Genomic DNA, 18311 nt, shown 5'->3' with positions numbered 1-18311 from the left:
CTCTTTCCCTTTTCAATTCACATTATTATATGGTGCTGGCTTACTTTTTAGTATAAGGTAACCCTTTCCATTCCACAACGGAACTGTCCAGAGTGCGAATTCCGCTTCCCATGAGGCTGGTTGACACGCACAGTCCTGGCTTGGGTAAGGCAGAACTGGGGCAAGGAGGCTATCCCGGTCAGGCAGCAGAGGCAGGGTGGTGAGGCGCTCAGATCGAGGCCAGCTCCCTGGGTTTTTAAAGGGCCACGTGCAAAAGAAGAAGACAGTAGTGTTGGTTCGCCTCCACCCCGCGGATTTTCTTAGAAGAAAAAGGCAAACTCCTGCTTGCTTTTAGTAAAAGAGAGCTGTTGCAAATATGGGTGAGAAAGTGGGTAAGTGGTGGTTGGATGTGAGGGAGGGCAAAGTGAGGTGTGAGAGGATGAGCTGGATGTGAATGAGAGTATGTGTGTTGTGTGGTAGTAGTGGGTGAGGCACAGAGAGTGAAAGTTACCTGCATGTGTGTGGGGGGGGGGGAACCCCACCTGACATCTCACACAGCAAAGTGTGTATGTGTTTCACTTCCACTCGTATTACCTACCATTATTACCTATTTACTGTTTTCACTGCTCATCTCTGCCCATCTGCACAAACATTCTAAGCCCTCAGGCCACAGACAGACAGGCTGCTCTGAACATTCTAAGGGTGACAGTTAAACACAGCCAGCTTCATGGCCTGGTGCGCCAGGAAAAAGACGTTTTACCTGGCTCAGATATGGACTTTCGGCGATTTGAAGGTCCGATTACCTTCCCGCAACAGAGAGGGACGTCCTGTGAAAATTTGGGGGCGATCCGTCCAGCCGTTTCGGCGTTAGGGAGTCACCAACAAACGGGTGGTTAGCTTTTTATATATATAGATATTATCCCTGTGATTTATTAAGTTGCTTTTTGTCTTTCACTTCTTTTCCATAGGCTTTTCAGGAATAAATGAGAAACAGATGGCAATATTCTCTTCCTGTCATTTATGAGGAGCAATCTCATGGGAATAAGGAAGAACCAGTCTGTGAAATGCAAGCCCACATTGCTGCTAGTAGGTAGCAACTACTGAGAGTCGGAGCGTGGGAGCAATAGGGGGAGCAATAGGAGCTGTTTAGCAACACTTTTCACCTGCATCAGTGGCAGAAACATGGGAACCCTTTATTAACGGGAATGTTTGCATCATCTTTTAAAGATAACCACTATGATAAAAATGTGGGTAAACTTTTTTTTAAAACCTTGTATAAGATTGTTATACTTCCATGTAATCAGTACATGATAGTGGGGGAAGTGCCAAGTCACAGTCGACTTATGGCAATCCCCTCAGGTTTTCAAGGGAAGAGACATTCAGAGACAGTTTGCCATTGCCTGTTTCCAAATTGTAACCCTGACCTTTCTTGGTGATCTCCCATGCAAATACTAACCAGGGCCTACCCTTGCTTAGCAGGCAAGATCTTACAAGATTGATCAGTGTTGTTTTTAATAAGTGTATTATAGTTTTGTATTCTTAGTTGTAAGCATTTTGAGCAGATCTCTGGAGAAGTAGCATATATGTTTTTAGACAGACTGACAGACAGATATGTTTTCTCTAATCAAAAACCAGAAATCTAACAACAGAAGCCAGTGATATTACAATACTAGTATCTGGATAAAATACAGAAATATGTTCTACTGATAATAAATGTGTTTAGGCTAGAGATACCAAAAAGAGATAGAGAATAATCTCATCACTCCTTGCATTTTGCTAATCTCTGACTCTCACGGTGCTTCTCTGCATGTAGAATTTTCCTCAAAGTGATTTTCTTGTCTTGATGGCACCTGTCCAGTGTAAATGCTCAGCTGGATCAATTTTATTGTTTTCCAGTATGAAAAGTCAATGCATCCTTTTGAAATGTTAGCAGCCAAAGTGACAGAGGATTATGTTTATTTCTCGTGAGGAAATTGTATAGTCTCACTAACAGTGATAACTGAAGACAGTGAGCTTAGAAAGGTATAAGGCTGTTTAGGATGGCACTGTAAATATCCCATCCAACAGCATGATGCAGACAACTAAAATATGGGCACAGTCAGCCTCTGAGGAATACATATGCAGGGGTGTCATTGTACTGATTATTTCTTCCTTCAGCTTCCATGTGTTGTCTGTTTTTTAGACATTTATACTCTATTTTCTCCCCTATGGGGATCCAAAATGACATGCAACATTTCCCCCATACTTACTTACCGTCTACTCATGTATAAGTCGACCCGCATATAAGTCGAGGCACCTAATTTTACCACAAAAAACTGGGAAAACGTATTGACTCACGTATAAGTCGAGGGTGGGAAATGCAGCAGCTCCTGGTAAATTTCAAAAATAAAAATAGATACCAATAAAATTACATTTATTGAGGCATCAGTAGGTTAAATGTTTTTGAATATTTATTTCAAAGAAAAACAGTAAACTAGCTCTGTAAGTGGAAAAGAGGGTCAACAAAAACAATATGGTCTCAAAAATAACTTTAAAAGTACAAAAACCTTAGCTCAACCAGCAACCAAGCTAAAACACAAGAGTTAAAATCCTTCAAAACTGGATTTTTGGTCAGGGGAGGAATGTTTATGTTAGCAGTACCAACATTTCAGAGTATCTTTAGGAGACCCTCCTGATGATACCACCCAGGTTTGGTGAAGTTTGGTTCAAGGGGTCCAAAGTTATGGACCCTCAAAATGTAGCCCCATCTACTATTAGCTCCCATTGGAAACAATGGGGGATGGGGCACCCTCTTTGGGGGTCCATAACTTTGCACCCCTTGAACCAATCTTTACCAAACTTGGGTAGTATCATCAGGAGAGTCTCTTAAACAATCCCTGAAATTTGGTGCTGCTAGCCTAAACACTGCACCCCCTGGTGGCCAACAAAGTAAAAACCCTAAAATATTTTTTAAAATACATCTGACTCGTGTATAAGTCAAGGGGGGCTTTTTCAGCACAAAAAATGTGCTGAAAAACTTGACTTATATACAGTACATAGTTACTCCATTTCTAGTTTATCCTCACAACAACCCCCATATGAAATAGGTTAGGCTAAGAAAGAGTGACCTTCACAAAGTCACCCAGCAAGCTTCCCATGGCAGAGCAGAGACATGATCTGGGTCTCCCAGATCCTGGATTGAGACTCTTTTTTCCTGTCTACAATCCTCTGAATGAGCTCTGTGCTAGTGGATAGTCCCTGCCATGAAACATGTGTCTTTCTCAACCAAATTTTCTATTTGGTCAAGAGCCTGTTGAAAACCATTGATCTTGGGCAAATACATTTTAGCAGCAGCAGAAGAAAGCTCCATGGCTGAGACTATCCAGAGTGTTCAGAGTTTGTCTGGGCGCGAGCCTCAGCGTGATGCCCGGACTTGCTGTGGCGCCAGAGGTGCCCGCGGCCGCTTACCGAGAGGAGGCGGCACGGCACCAGCTGACCAGGATGAGCAGCTCGCCAAGCAGCCCCGTCGATCCGCCGCCTCTCTGCCCCGGCGAGGCACCGCCTCCCCGCCCAGGCAACTCACCACCTCAGGATCCGGATGGGTTGCCAATCCACTGGCCCATTGATCCACCGGCCCGTCGATCCTCAGATCCACAGACCAGGATGTGCAACGTGGAGGGAACGAGGGGGTGGGGCTCACCCAGCCCCAGCTGAAGTGGATGGAGGGGATCGAGGGGGACGACAGCTGGGTCGTGGCAGGGAAATGAGGTGGGGAAAAGGATATAAGAGGGTGGGAAGAGAAGCAAAGGGGCATTGGCTGAGAGAAGAGGGTGGAAGGGAGAGCTGGAAAGAGGCAGGAGGATGGGGGTGCTTGCACGAAGAGGCAGAGAAGGGGGAGGGTCATGCAGACCAGCTTATATATGGTGTTAAACTGTGAAACAAGTTGTGAAACAAGTGAACAAGCTGGGGGGCCCGGGGAGAGCCCTATCTCTGTGAGGGTATAACAGGGAAGGGGGAGTGGTGGAGAGCCTAGGTGGCTGGCAGACCCTCGCTCTGTGAAGCAACAGAGCGAGGGGGAGGACAGGGTGTGGGGAGAGTGTCAGGGCGTGCCAGTACCTAGGCACCCTGTGGGCGAGACTGTTTCTTGGCCCTTTGGGCCAAGGGGAAAGAACATTGGCTGGGGAAGTCAACCCCCAGGTCAGGGAAGGTGGGACGGCACACTCGCCTGAGGGAGACGGGTGGCTAGGGGAGACGCCACAGAGTTCATTCATAGGATTAACATGTATGCATGTCTGAGTTGCCAATTCGAGAGTTGCCAACTCCAACACTCCTGGAGATTTGGAGAAAGTGTTTGAGAGGGTGGAATTTGGGGAAGGAACTCAGCAGGGAAGTGATGACAGACAGTCTGTTTAAAATTGTCCTTTTCCCCCTCTGGACAAACTGATCCCTGAAGTTTGAAGATCAGTTGTAATTCTGAAAGAACTTCAGGAGCCACCTAGAGGTTGGCAACCAAGATAGAAATGGTTACAATTTGCCATCATTTTCATGATTTAAGAGACTGTGTGCATAGGATTGGATCAGGAGTGTGTGGGAGAGGTCATATTACAAGCTTGTAAGTTCTGCTTAGACTGTGCATAGCAACATGGAAGCTATCTACACACCATCTGCTTTCAATATTTTTTTCAGGATAAAATTGTGCAGATAGAGCCTTCACATTTACAGCTCGTATGCGCCAACTGTGCATAAGGCAGGTCGATGAATGGAGGACATTTTAGTCATTGGTGGAGGCTGAATGTCTCTTGCATTCCAGAAGAAGGCGTAATCATGTTTTAAGGAACACTATTAGCCACACTATTTCTATTGACTTTTGTATCTATAGACGAACGGTTTTAAGATCTCATACTCTGGAAATTGCTACACATATACACAAAGCTGTTTGAAGTATGGTTCCTAGAATTTTTAATAGATATTTTCCTGCTCCTGTTAACAACTGAATTTTCACTGGTGTGGCTGGTTTAACAAGCAAGAAAAAATACCAATAAAAAAAAATCAAAGGATGTCTGTATTGGGTTTTTAGAAAAACAAACATGTGAAAAATGCTAAGCATATGATGGCATGTAAAAAGTGTTTCAATTACACTCATTTTTAAACAGCTTGAATAAATGGCTTGCCCCTGCATTGCACAGAAGCTGTGTTATAAGAAACAGATTGTGCCTTTTTATCCAAGAGAAGGACTAAAGGGGATATGATACAGGTTTATAAAATTACTAGGGGGTAGAGATATTATATAGAAAAATCTTTTTCTCCTTCTCCCAAAACACTAGAACTTGATGGCATCCTTTGAAGGTGTGGACCTCCCCCGGCACCAACCCCGGGTTGGGGCCTTCAGCCATCCCTCCTTCCTTTCATGGATGGTTGGTTGCCTGTACTATCATCAGGTCTCACATGGCTGAACAGAAGGCCTGTGGTCTGTCCCCCACAGGCTGGTGCTGGGATGTGATCAGACCAGGCTCCTATTCCTCCTCTCTACCTCTCTGTTCTGTCTATACTTGTTCTCACTTAGGCCCCTTCCGCACACGCAAAATAATGCATTTTCAAACCCCTTTCACAACTTGCAAATGGATTTTGCTATTCCGCATAGCTTCAAAGAGCACTGAAAGCAGTTTGAAAGTGCATTATTCTGCATGTGCAGAATGAGCCTTAGTTCTTTAGCTCTCACTCTCCCTTCCTCCCAGTGGCGTAGGGCCAATGGGGCGGGGCAGGGTGCGACACCCTGAGCAGAGCCGCGGCGGAGGCGTGGCCAGGCCATGGAGGGGGTGTTCTGGGGCATTCTTGGGGCATTCCAAGGCATGGCGGGGCAGGCGCCGCTGCTGCAAGAATGCAGGGTGCATGCGCATCCTGGGCGAAGTTCCCTCTCACTCCGCCTCCGCCTCTGCTTCCTCTTCCTATCTGCCTTTCTCCTCCCATGACTTCTCCTCCCTCTTTTACCTCCCCTGTTGGCCTCCCTCCACATGGCCAAAGCCTGCTGCCAGACATCTGTCAGGCCATCTGTCAGGTTCCCCCACCCCGTGGATTGGCACCCTGGCCTGAGAGTTCATCTGCCTTTTTAAGACTTGGTACGTGAGACATAACCTGGCCCTGCAGCTGCATTGAGCCACATGCTGGCTGGGGTACCTGCATAGGCCTGTCCAGGCTGTCCTTCTGGGTGTCCTCCTCCCATCCTCCTGCTGAGCCATACCCCGCTGCTTTTTGTTTTGTATCCAGGATGGTTGGTGGCAACTTCAGCATGGCATGCATTGGCCAACCTTTCCTCCTCTTCTTTGCCTCATCCCTCACTGCCTCTTACTTGGAGCTCCCACTGATTGCAGTGAGTACGGGGTGGGGTAGAAAGTCCAGGATGGTGGTGGGAGCCAACTCTGAACAGAAGGTGAATGGATGTAAATTCAAGATGGGCAAAAGGGTATATTTCTTTACTCAGTGAGTGACTGAAATGTGGAATTCACTGCCAGAGAAATTATTGATGGCCTCATGCATAGATGGCAGTAAAAATTCATGGTCTAATAGTAGCTTTAAGTCATGGTGGCTAAAGAGAACCAACACCATTAGAGACAATCAACCTCTGATTACCAGTCCCAGGAGGAAGGCCTTAGCCTCTTTATCCTGCTGTTGGCCCTCCAGGGGAACTTGTTGACCACCATGTAAGAAAGGATCCTGGACTAGGTGGATCTCTGGTGTGATCCAGCTGGGCTCTTTTTATGTTCTTATGATGGGGGTTGTTTCGTCATTCATTCATTCATTCATTCATTCATTCATTCATTCATTCATTCATTCATTCATTCATTCATTCATACCCCGGCCTTCCCCAAAGGGGCTCAGCACAGCAACAACAATTAAAACAACAATAAAACCATTAAAAAAGTTAAAAACAGCATTTACTACAAACCAATGGTTGTAGAATTTTGCTTTTTTATGGTTGTAGAGTTTTGCTTTCTTGTGCTGTGATAATGACCATTGGACCAGTAATTAAATAACATGTGAAAATATGCAAGGGTGCATTAGCATCAGTAACACAAGACTAAAATTTAAAAAAACCACAAGACTAAAATAAAAATAACACAAGACTAAAATAAAAAAGTATAGATTTTTTAAAAAGGCAGCGCTTTTAATCGATGGCTGACTAACTGATGTGCACACTTCTGATATATATGATTGACTGCTGAGTGCAGCAACAACAGGTCTGGGGGGGTGGGGGATAGAGGAGTGTGCAAAGAAGTATTCCCACTATTAGGCTATGTCAAAATGTGCATGCAGGAAACATTGCTGACTGAACACTGTAGACTGAATACAAGAAAAGTGCATACAAGAAAAGTGACCCAACAAATAGGTTCTTACTGTTTGCAAACAGCCAAGTGTTCGATGAAAAATCCTTAATCATACCTAGTGAACAAACAGTGAACCAAACAGGCTGATGTTTGAGCATCCAAACTTCCACTCTTTTCTGTTGAGCCAGCCAGACATCCCTTTCCCCCATAAAATTACATCTGGCCCTCGATTGGTTACAATGTGTGCACGTGCTTCTTTTACGCTCCTATATTGGATTTGCACACCATCTGTTTGTATTTGATTTAAATTTAGTTATCTATGTGGTTTTAAGGTTTTTTATATTTATTGTATTTATTATATTTATTGTGTATGTTTTATTGTAAGCTGCCTTGAGTTTCCAAAGATATGGCGGGATATAAATGTAATAAATTAATTAATAAATATGATTTTATACTCCAGTTAAGTCTATATGACCCTCTACATATGTGTGTTACAGCTTCTGGTATCCCAACACCACCAGTAATTTGAGGTGTTTTATTCACATCATTCCGGGTAACTGTCCACTTTACTAGTCAGTGTGCCAGCCCTTCACAGGAGACCTATTAAAAAAAATCCTGAAACACTGCCAAGACAATGCATTTATATATTTCCCCACAGTCCCTGTTGCCCTTGTCTGCTCCATGATGTGACATTGTTCTTTCACAATTCAGGCCTTTCATTTTCTGAGGCTCTCACATTGTGTCTCTTTGATGGAAAGCCCCAAAGGAAGCAGTGTGAGCTGTGCACTTTGAACCTCATCTATTTCCTCCTTCTCCCAGCTGATGTGTAAATAATGTGAGCCAATCTTTGCTGTTTCTTCTCAAAACTTGATGGAAACACCAGCTTTAGTTCCACAGGCAATCAATCACTTCATTTTAAACCAACAATTACACAGATGAAGAAAAGGGCAATACAGTGCTTTATTCTGATGGTGGCTCATAGGAGGGATACTTGGATGCTCAGAATATAAATTAAGCAATATTTTGAGAATGCTGCAGTTATTTTTTTAAAAAAAATAAACAAGAGAGATAATTCCTTTAAATGTAGCATGAACTGGGGACCACCAGAGAATCAGTGGGATAAAAAGTCAATGTGGTCTTTAGATAAGAAAAGGGTAAAAGCAGCACTCAATAAGATTTAGCAATGGGAAAGAAAATGCAAATCCATTTTTGCATGTGTTTTCACAGTACAATGTAATTGCTGGTTCTTGTTAAAAATACATCAGAAATGGCAGAAAGGATGATTTTAAAGTGATAATCATCAAAGTAACAAATTTTAAAAAAACCTCTAATACAGGATACCACTGGTCCGAAAGTTCTTAAAGAAACCAAAAGTGCACATAAATACAAAGATTTTTTTATGTCCAATCCCATTTATTTGTGGGATGTAAAAAATCTTTGTATTTATTACTGAATTCCACATTTAAGATAACTTGAGTTCATTTGTAACCCCCCCCCCCCCATGGACAACAAAAAAAGTTGAGAACAAGTATTATGTATAGGGGTTGAAGCAAATATAATGTAAATAGAATGGTGTATGTACACATATATAAAAAATAACACAAATAGAAGAATATATGTATAATATCTTTATTTGTAAAAAAAAAACAGCCAGAGTGCAACAGATGTAATTGGAGTTTGAAATAGTTTATGCACTGCTGCACTCATTATCATTATTTTAATTACATGTACAACATCTTCCTTGCTGAAAAGCCCATCCCTTTGGTAGTGATCCGCATCTTGTGGATTATTTCAGTGTCTCTGTCACACACATCAGTTTATCTTCTTGCAGCCCTGGAATGTTTTTGCTGCTTTGGCCAAGGAGTGGCGGAGGCAGTTTCTTGAGACCCTGGGAGACTGCTGCCAGTCAGGATACACTCTCTTCTTCCTTGGGGCTGAGGTGATCCAGCAAGAGCTGCTCTTTCCACTGCTGGAACATACCTCTCATGTGAGCTGGCTGAGCTAGATGGACCACCCAGCCAGTGCTGCAGACACCACCACAAACACGTGCTTCTCAAGTAGGCTACCAGATTCTGCTGTCATGTTCTTCCATCAGAGTTGGCATCTTAAAAAGGATGTTCTAGCTTCAGCTCTGCTGAGCATTGGCATTCCAAAACATGCTGTTACTCTGCCTCCCCCACTGGGCTGTAACCAAACCCCATTTCTTCTTGTAAACATTACAGGGAGTAATTTATTTATTCAATTAATCATCATTTATACCTTGCGTTTCCTCATGGTTCAAAGCACCTTGCAACAATAGTTTAAATAATCCATTTTAAACCAGACAAAAATAACAAATCTCAAATCCCTCCCTCCCCACCTTAAAAGTCCTAGCAAACAAGAAGAAAAAAATGGAGTTATATCCCACTTTTCTCAATCGTAAGAAGTCTTCTGACAAACTACTTCCCTTCCTCTCTCTCCAACAAATACCTTGTAAGGTGAGGCCAAGAGAGTTCTGAGACAGCTGTGACTAGCCTAAGGTCACCCAGCAGACTTTGTGTGTAGCAGTGTGAAACCACACCTGGTTCACCAGTTTAGAGTCTGGTTCTGGTGGGTTTTCCAGGCTGTATGGCCATGGTCTGGTGGATTTTGTTCCTAACGTTTCGCCTACATCTGTGGCTGGCATCTTCAGAGTATCACAGAGAAAAGTATCTGACCATGGCCACAGAGCTCGGAAAACCCACCAGAACCAGTTGAATCCGGCCGTGAAAGCCCGTGAAAGCATTCGACAGAGTCTGTTGCTCATGTGGAGGAACAGGGAATCAAATACAGTTCTCTGAATTAGAGTCCACCACTCTTAACAGTGACACCACTCATCTACACCATGCTGGTCCTCTCAGGTAAGCCTTGCTATGCCGCCTCAGATCTCCAAGGAGGGAGTTCCTTTCATCTCTTCATAAAGCCCATTCCACAGTGCAGGAGATACAACAGAAAAGGCCTGGGTTCTGATCGAAGCCAGATGGGTCACCCTAAATGGTGGAATAGCCCACCAATGGCTTCCGGAGACCATAGTTGGCGAAGATGGAAAGAGATGGTGATGTTTAGTAATCAGCACAGCATGTCCCAAGCCACTGAGCTTGAAGTATCAGTGGTCTAACTCTGCATCAACTTTTGACAACATAGAATAAAACTTTTTAGGGGTCATGTGATATAGGTAAGTAATATTCAACATGGTCCTTGTTAATAAGATCCAAGCTGTTCTTACACTGATTCTCAAGTGTCAGTGCAAATATCCTCAAAAAGTACAGCCCATGGAAGTCCAAATGTTCAACATCTCTCTCTTTACAGACATAAAATACATGCCATTAGTGAAGATCAAATGGAGCTCTTGGCTTTTACTAAGGTAGTTGCTCTCTCAGAAGCTGAAGCAGCATATTCAAGTGTGAATCAGCTCCTTGTCCTGAAATTCCATCCCTCTCCTTTTTATGAAGGCCATTCACATAAGCCAAGTGAGGTGTTTGCAGAAAAGTGATACTTACGGTGGACTGTAGTGGAACTGGAAGCCAGAGTACACAAAAAGTGGGAATAGAGAAGGCAGACCTTCCAAGCATAGGCAGTTTACACAGGAATTCTTTGATTTTTTTCTCAAATGCCAGTATTGGTGAAGGAAGAGCAGGGGGTTAACAAAAGACTCTTGAATCAGGGGGAAAAACCCTGGGTAAGCATTTTAAGCAATATATTTAACACAAATAGCTAGGGACTGGGGGACTAATATAGTATAGAGAACCAATGAGGAGAAAATAGTTTCTTTCTTAGATGTCAGCTAGTTAAACCTCTAAAACAGAAATTGCTAAACAATTGCTCTATATTTATTTACTTTATTTATAATTCCTTTATTTGCTTTATTTATAATTCCTCGGTGTTTATTTACTGTATTTACAACTGTCAGATACAGCTCCCACCCTCCCTGGCACCACATTAGTCAAGGCCCAAGGCCACATCTGGGCAGAGGGGGAAACATCCTTTCATATACTTAACCATCTTATGTTAACGAGCCTGTTGTTCTTAAACACTGTGCTTGGAAACATAGCAAGAAGGAGACCTCACCTGGGGCCTCCGCAAGGGAAGGAGGATGGAGGCATCCAGATGAAGACTATCAATCACAATCACAATAGACCTTTATTGGCATAAGGTATAAAAGCATGGGTATGCACCATTATTAAATTTAAAAGAATTGTACGTGCCATCTATGAGTAGTTTTACATTCAGATGAAGACTATACTATCCTTGAAACATTCTGAACTCCATAACAAAGCTTTTCAAGGAGGCTATCCCAGTCAGGCAGCAGAGGCAGGGTGGTGAGGCACTCAGATCGAGGCCAGCTCCCTGGGTTCTTAAAGGGCCATGTGCAAAAGAAGGGGAGGCAGTAGTGTTGGTTCGCCTCCACCCAGTGGATTTTAGTAAAAGAGAGCTGTTGCGAATATGGGTGAGAAAGTGGGTAAGTGGTGGTTGGATGTGAGGGAGGGCAGAGTAAGGGGTGTGAGGATGAGCTGGATGTGGATGAGAGTATGTGTATTGTGTGGTAGTAGTGGGTGAGGCACAGAGAGTGAAAGTTACCTGCGTGTGAGTGGGGAACCCCACCTGACGTCTCACATGGCAAAGTGTGTATGTGTTTCATTTCCACTCGTATTACCTAACAGTATTACCTATTTACTGTTTTAACTGCTCATCTCTGGCCATCTGCACAAACATTCTAATGGCATATCAACCTCTCAGGCCACAGACATGCTGCACAAACATTCTAAGGGTGACAGTTAAACACAGCCAGCTTCGTGGCCTTGTGCGCCAGGAAAAAGATGTTTTACCTGGCTCAGGTATGGACTTTCGGCGATTTGAAGGTCGGATTACCTGCCCGCAACAGAGTGGGACGTCATGTGAAAATTTGGGGGCGATCTGTCCAGCTGTTTCCGCGTTAGGGCATGACCAACAAAGTCACTGTTAGCTTTTTATATATATAGATTATTTATAGTCTGTCTTTCTCACTTGGACTCAAGATCAGACGAAGTGAGTCAAAACAATTGACAGATAGGATATTCAATAAACAATGCAATAGGATAAGGGTTGTAGAACCAATGAAAAGTCTAAAAATAGAATTGAAGCAAAGCATGAGTATTCACCCATCACATTAAATGATGCAATATTCCATAGTAGGATCCTAATTTCAACAAGCTATACACTGTAGTACAGACCACAACCTCTAACAATTTAACTAAGTAACTTGGTGAAAGTCTAATGCCTGCATAGAAAACCCTCTTGAATAATTCAGATTTGTCTTCAATTAGAGATCAAAGAGAAATAAAATAAATCCCGTTTTTTTAAAAGAAAGAGGGGAAAAAAGAAGGAACAGCTATTTCTTTTAAGAAAAAATTGGAAAAAGAAATTCTCCACCCCTTAACAAATTTTTTCTGCCCCTCCAAATCTTTTCTTCATAACCACCAAGAAAATCATGTCAAAAGTCCAAGAGCTATCAGACGGTATAGGATCACATCAAATACCACCATATTAACCAGGGAAAATAGCCCTCGCCCAGTATTGGGCAATCAATTCATTAATTAAAGAGTTTCAAATGATCAGTCAGAGTATTGTTAAACAAGAAAGCAGCATAGCATGTTAAATGTTCTGCCAAAGAAAGGACAATACCCACATCAACACTGCCCAGAAACAAGTCATACAGTTCCAATAATGTAACGGGCAGTGCAATACTGAGGGCTGCCCGTGGTGTGGCGGCTGGACACTGGTGGAACTTTGGCATCACTAGTCTGCTCCCTGAAGGGTTTTGTTAGTGAGCATTCAGCAGGAACAAGAGTTCATGGCTGAGTCTGTGCAGTTGTAGGTATCTTCCTCTTACCAATAGCTATGCATCCTAGCCACACTGCCATAGGTGCCCTGGGCTATTTCCCAGCCACCCCCAGCTGTGTTGCAATAGGAGAGGGCTCACAACACCACCAACAGATTCCCCAACAGTCTCCTCAATGCAGCAGATGTTTTCTGCGATAGAACTATCATTCTTCCACTCTGGGCACTGTCCTTCCTGTCCCAAAATCATTTTGCACTCATTGTAACTTTTGTGTGCAGTAATGTATTTCAATAGAACCTGTCCAAGTCAATTGGCATTCCTGGCTTCTAGTATATCCAGTGGGCATTTCAGCACCTCCAATGCCAACTCAGGGACCTACACCACAGTTGCACCAATGGGCAGCCACTGCAGGGCTGTGCTGGTATCTGAGAGCAGTGCAGCAGAGCTGGGAGCCTGCGGCAGAGGAACTAGCCCTTACTTCAACATATCTTGGAGATACATCAGTTTAAAGGTCAGGTCAGTCTGCTCCCTGAGCACAATCACATCCCTCCCCAGGACTGTACTGTGAGAATGGGCCACAGCTCAGAGACTAACCAAGACTGCTTCCAAGCTTCCCTGTCCTGCTTGGTGACCTCTTCTTTTTTTAAAAAAATATTTCCAGGATCACCCTTGCTCACCCTTCTGGCCATCTGAATCCCTCTGCTCCTTCTAAACTTGGAAAGACCCCCCACAAAAAACCCTTCCCCCCCTTAAGTGTCTTAATGATAACTGGAACCAGAATTGAACACCAAATTGGGCTTTATTTAGCTAGTTAGTTTGACCAGGATGAGCTGTTTTCTGGTGAGATGTTTAATAACTTTTCATTCTGTTCATAGATGTTTGACCCGTTGTTTCACTGTATTCCTTCCTAACCATGCACTACAGCAAATATGTTTGCAAATGTGTTTTGTCGAACAGCCTGACTGCGCTCTGTTCTCCTCTCGCCCCATCCTTGCTGCTTAACTACTCTGCTCAGCAGGCAATTGTTTCAATAGGCAATTAAAGCACTCACAAATCATTTAAACCAGTCATCAATAAATGCTGTGTTTAAATAGAATCCTAACCTTTGGTAGGTTTGTGTAGTCCTTAATGATGCTAATGGCCACTATTCAGTGTCAATTAACATCATCTTTGCATGTGGACATTTTTGGAAGAACTAGATGCAATCCGATTCGGCAGGTGCTCAGCATGAACTGGACAGACTGAATTATTGCCTTACAACTGATCACCACTTTGAACACCTTCAGTTTGACAGTCGAAAGAGTTCACTGAGAAGCTTGCAGCTCCTCAGATGTTTTCCATGGGGATGAATGCTAGCTATGAGTTGAAGTTTCCATTAACAATTCTAGTTGCACATGCAATTCTTAAAAATATAAAGCCTTCCATGCATGCCGATGGTCAGGATGGTCATTCTGCTTAGAATGACAATTGGCTTTGTAATTAGCAAGATTACAACTTGTATTTAAAGAGTAAGCCCTTGCTACCAGAATAGGAGCATTTCTAGTTAGAAAAGGAGGAGTGGAGGAAAGTGCTCCCCATATTACAGCACTTGCAACATCATCCACATGACTCATGGATCTGCTTGTCCAGTATTCTCCTGAGGCACTGTGAGAGTGACCAGGTACTTGATGTAGGTTGTATGTAGGTTAAAAATGTTATTAGTGGGTTTTTTAAAAAAGAAGAACAACATTTTGGAATATTTAAGAAGTTCTTATCCAGCTTGTTCAATTCTGCTACTAATAATTCACAGATGCTAATATGCACGTGCTTGACAGCCAAGTTATAGAACTTTCAGTTGGTTATGAAGAAACCTCTGATTTTCTTTTCACTTCTTTGAAACCCCTACCTAAAAATATGACAGCTCTCCAAGGCTGAGAAAACTAACTTCTGTATCACACAGAGACCTGCTCTCCCCTGACCCTGATGATTAAAGTAAAGAAATAGAAATATGAGTTTTGTACTACGAAATGATTCAACAAACAAGAAGGAATTATAGCACCATTACTTCAAGCAGGGACATTTTTACTGTGATGTATGATCACTGGTTTCTGTAGTATTGCTGCCAACTCATCAAAACAATTAGATTCTTTTAATCCATCCCATGACTGTGTCCAACCCATGGAGCAACTCTGACTGCTAAAAAAGTCCTGAGGGGAGTGAAGATAAAATCTGGCATAGTCCACCTCTGCGAAGGTCAAATAATTATCTAACGCACACCAAGTCGCAATCATTAAGGAAGTAGAACTCCAGTTACAAGAGAAGACAAAAACATCTTTGGAATGAACAAAGCCAGTCAAACAGGCAAACATTAAACTTCAGACTTACCCAGACTTGACCTCGGATTAACTAATTACCTTTCAGACTTTAGCCTTCCCGGTAATAAGTTAAGGCACAGTAACTGGGAAGTCTAAACAGTCAACCACAAGAACAGCATTTATAAAGCGGGTGAACTTGTTCAACTGAAATAAGGATGGACACAAACCAAAGGCCTTTTGTGTGGTCTGAAATGTTTTTGCTTCCTGCCTCTTCCCATTCATCTAAACAATGCCTCTCCATTTATTTTTTTTCACTTTTAACATCACTGTCTCTTAAGATCTTGTGAGACAGTCAAGAGTTATAAAGTTCTTTGACATTTTTCTTTACTTCAAAGGATCTAATCACAGGACTGAGAATTTTGCTTTAAATACAGATTCTTCTCTTAACAAGAGTGATATTGTCTCCTTATCCCAAGTCAATTTCATCACCTGAATATTGTTACAAGGACAAAACGACATTATTTGATTAAAAATATTAAATGCATGAAGCCTAACAGAGATGTCATTGGAAACCATCCCATAGATGCACATCAAAGTAGACAGCAAGGCTGAAGATACTTTCAACTTGCGTTCCATGTAGAAGAAGAAGAAGAAGAGTTTGGACTTATATCCCCCCTTTCTCTCCTGCAGGAGACTCAAAGGGGCTGACAATCTCCTCGCCCTTCCCCCCTCACAACAAACACCCTGTGAGGTAGGTGGGGCTGAGAGAGCTCCGAGAAGCTGTGACTAGCCCAAGGTCACCCAGCTGGCCTGTGTGGGAGTGCACAGGCTAATCTGAATTCCCCAGAGAAGCCTCCACAGCTCAGGCGGCAGAGCGGGGAATCAAACCCGGTTCCTCCAGATTAGATACACGAGCTCTTAACCTCCTACGCCACTGCTTTACAGAAACTCCTTCAAGATATTACTACATACATTAAAATATAGTGTAGATCTACACCACTGCAATCACAGGTCAGGATGGTGGAAATCAGTTGAAGAGCAGGTATCCATACAAGCTGGGGGAAAGCTGCAGCTCTCCCATTCTAGTCTTCTCCACCTTTCCCCCAAGGCCCCACTGTGTTTCCTTCCTGTTGCTCATTGTTCTCCCAGGCCAACCTCTGGCTACCACAGAGAAATTAAGTTCCTAGCTACTTGTCCTACACTACAACCTAACAGATCCTGAAATTTTTTTTTTAACGAACTAAAGTTTTGTTTTGTAAAAAATCATCTAACCTGAACTTACTTCAAGGTGTGGTTTTCTTTTTTTTCTTTTTCAATTTGCTGAAAAAACCACTACCTAGTGACTTTCTATTCCAGAACCTGTTTAAGGTTAACCTTCATCTGCCCTGGAGATGGAATGTCAAAATGTTTTAAATAGGGAAAATAACTGCACTAAAATTTGTCTTGGCGCTTGTACCCCAATTACAGACAGAGGAATTGAGAAGAACTTCTCTACAAAGGCACTGCCGGATCTGAGGAATTTGTTTTCTAAGGCCATTTGGGTTCAACTGTAATGAAGCTCAAAAGGTGTAGTGTATGCTAATTGACTATTTTGCACACAAGATCTTTGACTTAACACCTGACACAGCCTAATTAGGAAGAAACTAAAGCCCTACACCTAAATTACAATTTGAACATTTTTAAACCAATTCTTAACACACCCTCATCAAAACTAGCTTCTATTTTAATTTCCCAACTACCATATCAAAATGGCTCAAATGGAACCTGCAAGAAGGAGAACAATTTAACTGCACCAATTCAACAGAGCAACAATAAACAGATTCCCCCAGCCTTTAAACAAATGATGGAAAACTAGGAGACAAGAGCCGTGACTGCTACAACAGTTCAACACAACAGAGAAGCAAGCACCAAAAAATGAAAGGAAGGGAGGGGGAGAAAAAATCAACACACAAAATGAAATATTTCCAATTTTTGTTCAGCTTATCTGAATAAACAGCCCTAGTCTTCCCTTATTTTCAGTTGGCTCGGACTTCTTAAAATCTACAACTCATTACCATTAGCCAGAGGTAACAGACATCCCCTCATAATTAAGCGAGAGAAATACTCCAGCTGTTACTTTTGTGTGAAGAGAAATGGTGTTAACAAATTGTGGGAGCTCACCAGGTATGAATTCATCCCCCCATCCCCAAGCTTCTGGCATAAGATACTGACTTGAACATGCTTGAGAAAGTCCTGAAGGAAATGATGGAACTTAACAAGTTCTTAACAAGTCAAAGAAGCCTAAAATATCTTTCTTTTTTCATGTTACAACTGATGGGAATTACTCTATGAATTGCTCCCATATGACTGAGTAGCATTTAAATGACTCAGGCATGTTGGTAGTAAATAATCATGCTTGTCTTTCTCTTCAAATCAATAACCTAGAGAGATCTGTATGTGTTTACCCCATGAGAAATGGTCAAGTAATTAGTCCCCACCCAAGGGTGCCTAAGTTGTTGTATCACTGATAATCAAACTGCCAAAAGCCTGATGTAGGTTAACAAAGGTGATTTCCACACAGCAGAAATAAAACATCCTCCAGACGTTTTGAAAAGATTCATTTTTGCATTTTATGTTCCCACAGTGTGGAGAACACAAGTGTTGCCAGTCAAAACAGATCTTTTTTTCTCGCCTGCTGCATGCTGTCAGTTTCACAGTTGTGCCCACCATTTTGTGTGTTGCTGAAGAGATTGTCCATGCCTCAGCAATTTGGTGAAGGTTTTCCTTGGAGGTTTCCTTTTTCTTGCAGCTCATTCATGTGTGATTTCCATGTAAAAAGTAATTATTCCATGTAATAAAGCTTGTTTTTCCCAGTGATCTTGTGCATGTGACACATATATGGGCATATTGCAACGTCTCCAA

Source organism: Sphaerodactylus townsendi, linkage group LG02 (assembly GCF_021028975.2).
Source record: "Sphaerodactylus townsendi isolate TG3544 linkage group LG02, MPM_Stown_v2.3, whole genome shotgun sequence".
In the NCBI taxonomy this organism is placed as follows: domain Eukaryota; kingdom Metazoa; phylum Chordata; class Lepidosauria; order Squamata; family Sphaerodactylidae; genus Sphaerodactylus; species Sphaerodactylus townsendi.
This window is presented reverse-complemented; position numbering follows the sequence as displayed.